The sequence below is a fragment of the Hipposideros armiger genome, unplaced genomic scaffold (genome assembly GCF_001890085.2).
Source record: "Hipposideros armiger isolate ML-2016 unplaced genomic scaffold, ASM189008v1 scaffold_163, whole genome shotgun sequence".
NCBI classification, from domain to species: domain Eukaryota; kingdom Metazoa; phylum Chordata; class Mammalia; order Chiroptera; family Hipposideridae; genus Hipposideros; species Hipposideros armiger.
Window position 1 is genome coordinate 965,975 of NW_017731513.1, and position 11,724 is coordinate 977,698.

Below are 11,724 nucleotides of genomic sequence, written 5' to 3' on the forward strand. Positions count from 1 at the left end.
CATCATCGAGTCCCCATATCACTTTTAGACCATTGCTCTTCACGCCTGCACAGCCCCCAACCCCACCCCCAGTTTTAAAAAGAAAAATAGTGGCCAATTAATTTACAACAAAGGAGCCAAGAACATACAATGGGGAAAGGACAGTCTCCTCAATAAAGTATGTTGGGAAACCTGGACAGCCACATGCAAAAGAATGAAACTAGACCAGTATCTTACACCACACACAAAATTAACTCGAATTGGATTGAAGACTTACATGTGAGACCTGAAACCATAAAACTCCTAGAAGAAAACACAGGCGACACGCTCCTTGACGTTAGTCATGGCAATGATGTTTTGGATTTGACACCAAAAGCAAAATAAACAAGTGGGAACCACATTGAACTAAAAAGAGAATGCAGGAAACTGACTTGGAGACGGTCGCAGTACAGAGACATGGTGAGAGCTAGAACTGACGCTGTGTGGGGAGGATGGACAGAAGGCTGCGGACCTCAGGGAGACTAAAGAAGCGTCACTCGAGGACTTGGTGAGTGACTGGCCATGAGGGCAGGGCAGGAAGGCATCCAGGTGCCCAGATTCCCAGGTCGGGAAGCTGTAGGGTGGGTGAGGGCACTCTTAGGATTGGAATGCAGGGTAAGGACAAGGTCAAGGGCTCAAGATGACGGTCCGCAATTTCACCATGCTAAGTTTAAGGTCCTGAGGACCTGAGGAGAGAAGGTGTCCCAGAGGCAGTCAGATTATGATGCTGGACTTCAGGACAGACGTCCGGGCCAGAGACGCGTCACTCAGTGTCACCAGCATAGAGGTGGTGGTTGGACTTTGGGGAATAAGAGGACCAAGGATGGTCAACGTGATGGTAATAGGTGTTGTGTATTTTCTCAGTCTAGTAAGTGGCCTGAGTGGGGGCAAGTTTCATCCAAACACCAGAATCACTTCGCATCCTGGGATATCCTGACTCAGCGTGTTGTTGCCATGTTATTTACTGATACAGTCAGCACTTAATAAATACCTATAAACTCTATGACTTCATGCTTTTGTAAACCTATTGGGTCAACAGAGTAAACATGTGCTTTATCTATAGAGCTGATTCTGAGTTATCAGTCCCATTATCATGGGAAACCCCTGGTCTAGGAATGAGACCATCCAGGCTGTGTTCTCACTTTTGCCACTTACTCATGTTTGATCCGTCCCTCACCTTCAGTCTCTGCATCTGTAAAATGACAGGCAGGACCCCGTCCGGTTGTGACATTTTGTGTTGTCTTCAAACTTTCAAAAGGGAAATATGTCTCTCACTGGAGGTTTCATTTGACGGTTTATAACCCTTTAAAAATGTGCCGTGTGCAGAATTTCTCCCAACCAGCGAAGTCCACCGCAGTCGATGAGGATTTCTTCTCTCTGCTTAGTCATTTTCTCAGTAAGGGGATTTAATCGTTATGTGGGTTCTAAAAATGAAGATAGGCTGGAATGTGCATTACACCTCAGATAAATAGTGATCCCAAAATAGCAGGTTAGTGTAACTAAAGGGCAGAGAACAGGCTGAGAAAGGGAGAAAAACCCATTATGGTAAAGGTGCTGCTCGGAAAATGCTGGGGAGAAATTCCAGCTCATACACAGCTCACTCATTGATGCTTGTTTGTGTGTTTGTTTGCTTGGGGGGAAAAAATAGTCCTGGGAGAATTTTGCACATCTCACAATAGAGCCAGAAGGCTTGCCGCAATGTTTCTTTAAATATGTTTCGTTCATTCCCTGGGTCTTTACACTGAAAAAAGAACCTGAAATACAACTTATTGTTAATTATTCATTTCTACTTAGAGAGTAAATACACATAGTGAGGTGGGCCAGGTAATGAACTAACTGGGCGACAACCACACAATGACAATAAGAGCCAGTTCTATGTTAAAACATGTTTTGGGGGAAAGTGGGGTAGGCAATGGTGGGAAGGTTTCTTTCCTGCAGGACTTCTCAGAGCCTTTCCCCGCTAATGTGCATTTTCAGACTTCAAAGAGAGCTTGCAGAGCCAAGTTAACTTGGCCTTGGACACCTTCCTCCTCCTCCCCCATGTCTCTTGTGAATAATGACCCACAGAAAGTGCCCTGCTGCTCTCCAGCCTCTTAAGTCCATCCCCGGACTAGCCAGCCCAGCACAGAGCTGCCCTTCAGGACCACATGGTAGCCTCTAAAATACTTTTACAGAGTCGGCTTTGTCGGGATAGCAGCCCCAAAGTGCAGACGTTGAATGGTCTTCTGTGTGTGGCAGGTTAGGCTATAGCTGAGAACGCAGTGCAGAGCGGGTCTCCTTCAGGAGGACTCAGGGACAAATTCCTCTCCGTCCTCAGGGGACAAGGGTGGCCCTTCACCCCGACGGTGCTGGTTTGTCCCCTGGATGCAGGGCGCTGGCTTCCCTCCATCACCAGCCCTAAAAGGGCTAGAGCCGTTTGTGTCTTTCCTCTTACAAACATACAAGAAGGGTTCTTATCATTTGTTTTGAAATTAACCTCATTCCTGACTTCTCTCTTAGTTCCCCTCTGACTTGATGTCCCCAATCACAAATTTTACTGTCATCCAATCTAGTCATGTTACCGTATTTGCCGGCGTATAAGATGATTTTTTGGCCCTGAAAAATATGCCTCCAAGTGGGGGGTCGTCTTATACGCCAGGTACACTTCAGATAGACTGCCCATAGTGCTTGCCCCATGCCATAGTGGCCTCCCGATGCCCGCCCACTTCATTCCACATACCGTTCAGGCATCAGCAGCGCTGCTGGGTGTATGGTCGGCTGTGTGCGATTTTGCGAGTGTGGTAAATTCGGGTTACCGTATATTTCTTTACATATGCATTGAAGATTCGTGATTTTGCGCTATCATGGTGCCTGTTAGAATGTTGAAGAGCTCGCACTTGCGCACTAGTGAGGTCCCAGGGAGATGCTGATGCAAGGGTGGACCAGACTGCTATAGTGACAGGGCGGGCAAACAGGGAGCAGGGACCAATCAAATCAGGCTTTGTATACAGCCAACAGCCAACCACAATACTGCACCATTGTACAGTACAGCATAGAAAATGTCGACCAGTCAAACCCCTATCATCCCTATCATGGCACCAGCCAAAAGAAAGAAGTATGATGCAAATTTTAAACTGAAAGTTATAAACTTTGCTAAGGAAAATAATAATTGTGCTGCTGCAAGACAATATGGAGTAACAGAAAAGATGGTTCGGGACTGGAAATCAAATGAGAAAGCATTAAAGAGTATGCCAAGGGGTAAGTGTGCATTAAGAAGAGGCACCCCACACTGGCCAGAACTCGAAAAACATGTAGCAGACATGGTGGCTCAACATCGCCAAAACGGTTATGTGGTGACACGAAATACAATACGCTTGTTTGCACTTCAGTGGGCCAAATCAAATCTGATATTGTTTTACCTTTTATTTGGTGTGTGGAAGGTGTGCGGAAGAGGGGGTAGTCTTATACGGCAAGTATATAACAAACTCTGTATTTTGAGTGGAAATGTTAGGGGGTCGTCTTATACGCCCAGTCGTCTTATACGCCGGCAAATACGGTATATTTGTGTTTCTCTTTTTTAAAACTGTTTCACAGGCTCTCTGGGTGGGGAGAACCGGGAGGGAATGGGAGAGGAAGCAGGAGAGAGAGGAAGAGAAGGAAAATCTACCCCCGTATATGCCTGGGTGCTTTGTCAGTTCCTTTTCCAAAGCATACCCAAAATAAAGAAGTTTCTGCAAACAAGCAGTTTTCAAGAAACTTCTGGCAAACTGGAAATTAGTTCCAATTTTACCAAGGAACAGGAATGACATTAAGCTAAACTTCAAGAGGTGGGAAGCAAAGCTCAGTGAATGTCATAAGACAGAAGAGAGAGTTTTCTACTGGGCAGATCAAAGATGTGAATTCTGCAGCCAGGTCCCCAAACAGAGGAAGATCGGAGGCGCACGAAAGACCGGGAGGGGAGAGCTGACCTCACTGGGATGCAAGGCTCCATAATTTGGGCAGAACAAGAGTGGTAGTGAGGCAATTCAGAGATGTCAGACTGGACCAAGCAGCATCCCTGGTCAGGGTTCACTGCAATCAGGAAGCGAGAGAAGAAAGGATTAGCACACGCTGCAGTAATAGCGCTTTATGAGCAGCTGGCCTCACTGCTACATAACTTGGTTTTACCCCCCTGTACACCGAACGTGTAATCCTGCTACTGCTGTGTCATTCCTTCACATCGCGTCCATCTGGCTCCTCCATCCACATGAATAAAGGGAGCATTACTCCTTTAAGCTCTAATGAACCACCCACGGATTCACTGGGTAAATCCAAGGCTTCTAGATTGAGCTGAGGCAGAGAAATGCAAATCTTGGTAAAGTGAGGCTTCAGAAAGAACTTAATCACAGAAGCAAGAGACTGAAGGGTTGCGACAGACAGAAATGAATCCCAGCGCTGGGAGGGATCTGAGCTGTCATCGAAACCAAACCCCCTAGAGTGTAACGCGGGAACAGGCTCCCAGAAAACTGACATGGCGTTTACTCAGCTCAGAAGTGGTCACTCAAAACAGTGTAAACAGACAATGAAACAAAACTCCCGCAAAACGCAGCTGAGTATCAGGAGTAGCATAAACCCCAAGAGCCCTAAGAGGTCCGCTGGCCCAGCCTGATGGGGCCCTACGACCGGCCCCAGCCTTATGCCAGCCACCACCTCCCTCCCGCTTCCCACCAGTTTCCCGGAGTCCCTGCCCACCACCAGCCGCAGGTCTGTGCCCCTTCCCACGCTGAAATGTCACTCTCAAGCCGTGGCTTGTCGCCTGCCAGTCATCCCCACAATGTCTTCCCCGCTTGTTCCAACGGTGGCTGGCTAACTCCTCCTCAAGTCTTTAAGGCTCAGCCTGAGCAATATTTCATGAGAGTCGGCCCTGACCTGCCTCCACCATCAGCCCGGTGACACCCGTCTAGGCAGTTTCCACGGCACCTCTTTGCCTAGTATTAGAGGCGTGGGCTCCCGTCAAATTGCTGGCACTTGAAGCCTATCTCTACCTCTTATTGTCCTGTGTACCTTGGGCAAGTCACTTAATTTTCTCTGCACCTAGGAAATGATGATAATGTCTATCTCCAAAAGGACGTGGTTATATATTAAAAGAGTTTCATATAAAGTTCTTAGAAAAGTTCCTGGCACATGGGAAGTACACATTAAATATCAGCTCGTGCTATGATTACCCCCATTACTGGTTTTACCAAAATCATCCTGAGTCCTTGAGGTTAGAAGGGGTGACCTAATCATCTCTATCCCCAGCCCTTAGCTCATGGTACCTGGCACACAGTAGGTGCTCAGAAAGCATTTTATATAGATAAATAAATGCATTAGTAAAACCAAATTTTTTATTGTCATTCAGTTTGCAGAAGTGACTTATGTTTGAGGAAAGGGATAAAATGGAGCAGGTAACGGGTCAGCTGCCTTTTGAGGCAGGCAGGCAAAATTCTGGCTTGACAACAGAATGTGGAAGAGGTCTTTGAGATATTCTCTTTCATACGACTAAACGCTCGGCTGTGACCAGACCTCAGATGCCGGGTCTAACAGATCCAGAAGGGGATTTAAGCCATTCGCTATCATATCAGAATGGGCCTGCTGCCTCTTTTCACCTAATGCCTAGAAGTTCTATGTAAAATATCTCTTTTTATATTATTAAAAGACATTGTTATTATATTAGAAATATTATCAAAAGGCATCTTTCATAATAAGTAGTAATCTAATTAATGAGTTGATTGCATTGTTAATTTATAAATTCAATAATAACTTTAAATATTAAAAGGCAACTCTGAAATGCTTGTGTGTTAAATGGAACTGGTCCCAAAATCCAGTGCGAATGGGAAACTTCCACGTTCAATAAAATCTTTCCCACCTCTTCCCCCCTGACCGGCCTGAATGGATGTTTACCAGCAGGGATGAAGGACAGAATTATAAGCCGCCATTGTCACCAACTACCCTTGTGACAGCACAATGAGAATAATCTACAGTGTGTTTCATCCCCATTTAAAAGGGAAAAACAACAAACCAGTGTCTGTCTTCTGCTGACACGGTGTCGTGAATGGACGTTTGTGCTTTCCTGGCCATTGTTTGGCCGGTACACATGCAGCCTGGAGCTTGTGTAACCAGATACAGAAAGTTCAATGACATGGGGATTAATGCTTGTGTACAGACTGGAGCCTGGCAACGCCGACAGAGAACAAAAGACAGTGTGTGTGTGTGTGTGTGTGTGTGTGTGTGTGTGTGTGTGTGTGTGTATTGTGATCCCATTTGGGGGAACACAGTACAGGATGGTAACTTATTAGAAACTAGTCCCCACGAAGCTTGGGATTTAAAGAAAAACTAAACCCAAGAAACTCTGTAGGTCATTGGTTTGGTGCCCCTTTGTCAGACAAAGAGTTTCCTCATTGGAACAGCCCATGCCGAGGACACGAGACAAGTCATAGGTGACTGACATCCAGTTTGGTGATCCTCCGTTCACCTCTGCACTTTCTGCTCCCCATCACCCATCTCCCAGCTTTCCCGTGGGACCTCCATGCTCTTTTATAGGGTAACCTCTTCTATTTGGTTCTTTTTGGAGGAGATAAGGAATGAAAGCCTTGGGTACCCAGGCCCCAGATGACTTTAGCGCCTAGTTGGAAATTTGGAGAGAAGACGTTTGCTGGAGATATCAGCGCCAAATCTACTGTGGTGCCTTTGAACCCCAAACAAAGTTGAAATCCATCTCCAGGAGCCTTGAGGAAGAGCATGGCTTTTGATGAGTAAAAGCTGGCTTCAGGAAAGTTTAGTGATGGCTCCAGTCTCCTTTGATTCTCGGGTGCCTTTCCAGGGACATCACCAAGGCCTTCCCAGGTGTCCCGTCAGTTCCTCGTACCTCTCACATAATCGGCTTCCTCCTCACCTCACCACCACTATTAGGACTTCCACGATTTCTCTCTCCCAATAACTACTTTAATAGCTCCACTTACTTTATTGTATGACTTCGGATCACAGAGGAATTGCTATGAACCAATCAATGTCTTTCTGTTCAAAATTGAGTTTATTTGAGTGTCTACCCCAGAAGGGGTGATGTCCAGATTAAATTATATGAGATAATCCATGTAACAATGTCAAATGCGGCACATAATCCATAGATGTTTAGAACATACTACCAGAAATACAATGCTCCTAATACATTTTTCCATGTGCTTGATTTCACAGAAAGAATGCAAGTTTTTGTTTTTCAGATTACCACAAAAGACAGTGATTTTTTTTTTGTGGCTGACACAAAGTCTATTTTTTTCCCAAACAAAAGTTGAATCATGCTGGAATAGCACGAGAGAAGCACATGACCCCGTAACTCTGTGGTAAGGACAGTTTTGGGTAATGACTTCGGTCATTTGAAGAACTGTAATCATAGTGTTTAAATCTTCACAGAGCAATTATTGAGAGGCCATTTGCTGAAAAGAATATTTGTCCTGGAAAATATGGGAGTCTTCATTCATTGTATTGCTTCTATTAGTGAGGATAGTATCAACAAAATGTTAATGGTCTTTATTTCTCAACTCAGAGTTTTAAGGTGGTGACAAACTGAGAGGTAGCCAGAATGAGCCCCCAGCTGGGGGAGAAATTTAAGACCAGGCAGTGAGGTCTCACTGGGTGACGGCGTTTGGCTGAAATGCTCTTTCACCAACCATGGTGTGTCCTTGGGGAAGGGGTACAAGCTCAGAGAGATTGTGTGCCAATCGAGATTTAAATTCTTAGCTTATCTAATGGCGTGAGGTGTAACAAGTGGTTTCGCCCACTACTTAAATCTATAATATAATCATTGAAGATATCTTTTGGCTATAAGCAGAATATTTGAGAAATCTTTACTGTTCTTGCTGATGATTAACTTCTTCTGAAAGTGGAGGAAGCTGTGAGAATATGTTTTTCTAATCCTGAATTTCAAGAACAAGTCTCCTGATATAGGTTTCATCCAAGGATTGTGGTAAAATGTGATCTTGAAATTTGGGGCACCCAAGGAAGAGAATCTTAGTCAGTCAGACACTCACCCTAAAATTTAGGAAGTTATGCATCAGTAAGTCCAAAAAGGGTCAGACATCCTTCTACTTTGAGGGGGAAAAAAGACTCAGAAAGGTGGGGAGGTTATTCTACATACATTTAATACCTTTGACTAAAAGAAGGGGCTTATTGATATGCTTACAAAGGAGTTTTCCAGGTTTTAAACAGCCTGTAGAAAGCACAAGGAAAGAACCAATATGTCACAGTGGATGAGATGCAGACTCTGAAATAAGATTGCTTGTTATAGTCCAGGTCTATTGCTTACCAGATACCTGACTGTCAAAGTACTTAATTTTTTATCTAGAAAACGGGTCAATAATACACACCTCATGAGATTGTATCAAATAAGATAATATATGTAAAATGCTCAATAGATGTCAGATTACATCATGATGCATAATTATGATACAAAGTATGAAACAGGCCTACCGTGAGAACAGTATGACAAAGGTTAGAAATGAACCAAGACTTGTAAAAACACGAAGAACAAACAAAAATAACTTTTTCTGAGGTAAGTGCAGCCCCAGGAAGATAAACCGCAGGTCAGGTCTGATGATTACAGGGAATGGCACCATGTTAATAACTGACAAAGGACAAATGTTCCAGCATTTTCTCTGTCTGGCCTGTCAAGGAGATGATTATCATATTAGGAAGGAAAAAAATGTTTTTTAATGATGAAATGAAGTTATAGCAGAAATTAGGGTAGGAAATTGTAAAAGAGCAAATTTTTTATCCTAAATGAGCTTAGGTCTTCTGGACGAACTGCCTGTGATAACTAGGTCCTTCCTTATTAATGATGTAATCAAGGATTATTTATTATATTTGCCTTTTGTATTTAAGGACTGACTTCTGCTCACTTTTTAAATGACTTAAAAGTGGGACAGGTGGGAAACTCTGATGGAGTCTTCTTTCTCAAAGCCCACTGGATTTATAAATGCCAAGCAGCATGAAGACATTTTATGTGAAGTTTATTAGCATAGTTTTTTTTTTAATGATTATTATTATTTTTTTAAAATTGGGGATTTGCAGGGATGGGAACTGTGCTGGGGAATTGGGGGAAGGGGAACAGACAAGTTGCTGTCCTTTTGTTCTTCAGTCTAGTTGTGGAGGACGTTGCTTCACTGGCCCAAGTTGGCACCATCATTGCGCTCTTCCCGGGCGAGGCAGATCAGTCGCTGGCTTCTGGACGGCCGCTCACCGCGGCTTGAGGGCTGCTCATGCTGGCTGCTGGCTACATACGGTAGCCCATGGCAACCCACTGCCACAGGGGCTGCAGCCTACGCCGTCACCTGCGACTCACAGCAGCCCAGCTCCAGGTTGAGATGTTGTTCAGCATCTTAGCTGTAGAGGGCAGTGTCACTGGCCCTCATATGTGGGATCCGAACCAGGGCCCTCTGGCATCCCAAGCCAGCTCTTAACCATCGCGCCACTAGGCCAGCCCTAGCATAGTTTTTTTGTATATTCTTTTTTTGTTTTGTTTTGTTTTTAGCATAGTTTTTTTGTAATGCATGTGCATTGTGTAACTGTTATTGCACCAGCTGAGAGAGTCTTCTCAAATTACAAGTAAAGACCCATTACTTAACATGTGGGCAGTTCCAGGTGGGCAAATGTATGCCTTCGATGAAAATGAATTAATATGAGTTCAGTGTGCTTATTTAAAAAAAATAACAACACAGGCATATAAAAATAAAATTGTAAAATACCTATATTGTGATGAGATTTGCATGACAGATCATTTCTTCTCATACCCAAACTATTTATACAGGAGTCATTTATAAAATAATTTGCAGTATTTTTTCAGTGGTTACCCAACACCTGTTTTACAGTATTCCAGTCAAAACTACGTAACCTAAATATAATCACAAGGAAACGGTTTCAAAAACCCAAACTGAACAGCCTACTCAATAAAGCAACTGGCCTGAATTCTTCAAATATGCTGTGGGTATCGTAACAAACAAACAAACACACACACAAAACCACAGAAAGGCTGAGGAATAAGGGAGGATTCCAGATTGAGGAAACTAAACAGACACGCCTAAATACAAAATGGCTGGCTGCACTGGACTCGTACTGGGGAAAACTGCTTTAGGGAACATTATGGAACAAGGGGATGAGAGAGGAATATGGAAAGTAGGTAAGAGAAGTGCACCCATGTTAGATTTTTAAGATTTGATTGTTGTACTGCAGTTATGGACATTATCCTTGTACTGGAGTTATCATTGTTCTTAGCACACTGAGGTATTAAGGAGTGAACGGAAATGATATATGCAATCTACTGCCAAATAGTTTTATAAAAACGTATGAGAACAAACACTGAATAACTGTATGTGTGTGTGGAGAGAGAAAGAGAGAAGGAGAGAAGGATAAAGCAAATGTGGCAAAATGTGTAAAAACTGGTGAGTCTAAGTAAAGCACATATAGATGTTCTTTGTTCAAGTTTTCTAAATAAAACATTATTTTTCAAAATTTTAAAGTTATAAAAGAAACTATGTGGGAAAAACAAAGGCAAACAATCTGTAAGTCAGGTTTGACTCATGAACTGCCAGTTTATGGCCTTCCATTTAAAAGGCCATTTGACTTATCTGAAACAGCTAAGGAAATAGTTAAAAAAAAAACAACCCCCCCAGGTAATTGCTGTGAAACTGGAATCAATGAAAATAAAAAGCTTTTAAGCCTTGCACCTCAAGCTGACTTTATGTTGTAATGTCTGGGTGTGATTTCTTCCTAAAAATTAATTTTAGGAAGGACGGAGGGCATCCATTTTAAAACAAGGCAATATTGTATTGTAAGAATTTCAGCTTAAAGGCTTGACATTGTCCAGGGCCTCGAGGGTCAGATTATCTGCCCGCCCAGTCCCTCTCTTATCACCAAACAGGACCTGCTCAACCCGGGGGTTTGGGGAGTACAGGCTTATACCACAGGACAGCCTTCCAGATAGCAAGCTTTCACCTTAAACGCTCTTTTAAAATTGATGGTTTTTTCTAAGGTACTTCCTGTCATTAGGTAGGAAGTTTTATCATCTTCTCATCATGCTTCAGCTAGCGTTACCGGGGCTTTATCGGTCAGTGCCACAAACACAGGACCTCTGTTCAATTTGCTGATAGAAAGAATATTGTTAAAGGGAGAGAATGTCCTTGGCTAAGACAAAACATGTGGGCTTCACGACAGAAACGCGGGTGAATTGTCCAGCCCCTGCTCTTCCGCCAACACGCTGTGTAAGTCTGGACAAATCATTTGTAGTCACAGGACTCTAGTGCATCTGTGGAAAGACGGAGTGGAGTTATATCATCTCCAAGGTCCTTCCAGACCTAACAACCCCCATCATCTAATTCAGAAGGTAATCTGCTCCCATCTCGGCTTGCGTCCGGGAGGAAGTGGGCATCACACAGTTGTCCCCCTGGAGTCTCTCACTGTGCCCTCCAGCCAGAACAGTTAGGCCCGGATCTCCAGGAGACAGATGTGTATTAACTGACTTGAGAAATCCATTTACCTGTTCCACAAACAGGTAAATTGAAAGGAAAAAAAAAAGCATAAAAATTGACATTAAGACAAAAGAGAGAAAGAGTAAGATGTAAACTTACTCTACTTCGGACATACTGTTTGGTAGCAATAGCCTGAGCTGCTGCACGTGTCTCTGAAGGACAGTCACAGTTCAGCCCCACCCCCCACCCC

The 11,724-nt window shown here is 43.7% G+C and overlaps 1 long non-coding RNA gene across 1 annotated transcript in view; it reads left to right on the top strand.

The window, feature by feature from the left end:
* The first annotated feature begins 277 nt into the window (after positions 1-277).
* Positions 278-11,724, top strand: part of LOC109387586 (uncharacterized) — a 21,058-nt gene continuing 9,611 nt past the window's right edge. The window contains exon 1 of the long non-coding RNA XR_002125030.1: positions 278-526. This is a non-coding gene — a long non-coding RNA (uncharacterized LOC109387586). The remainder of the gene's footprint in view (positions 527-11,724) is intronic.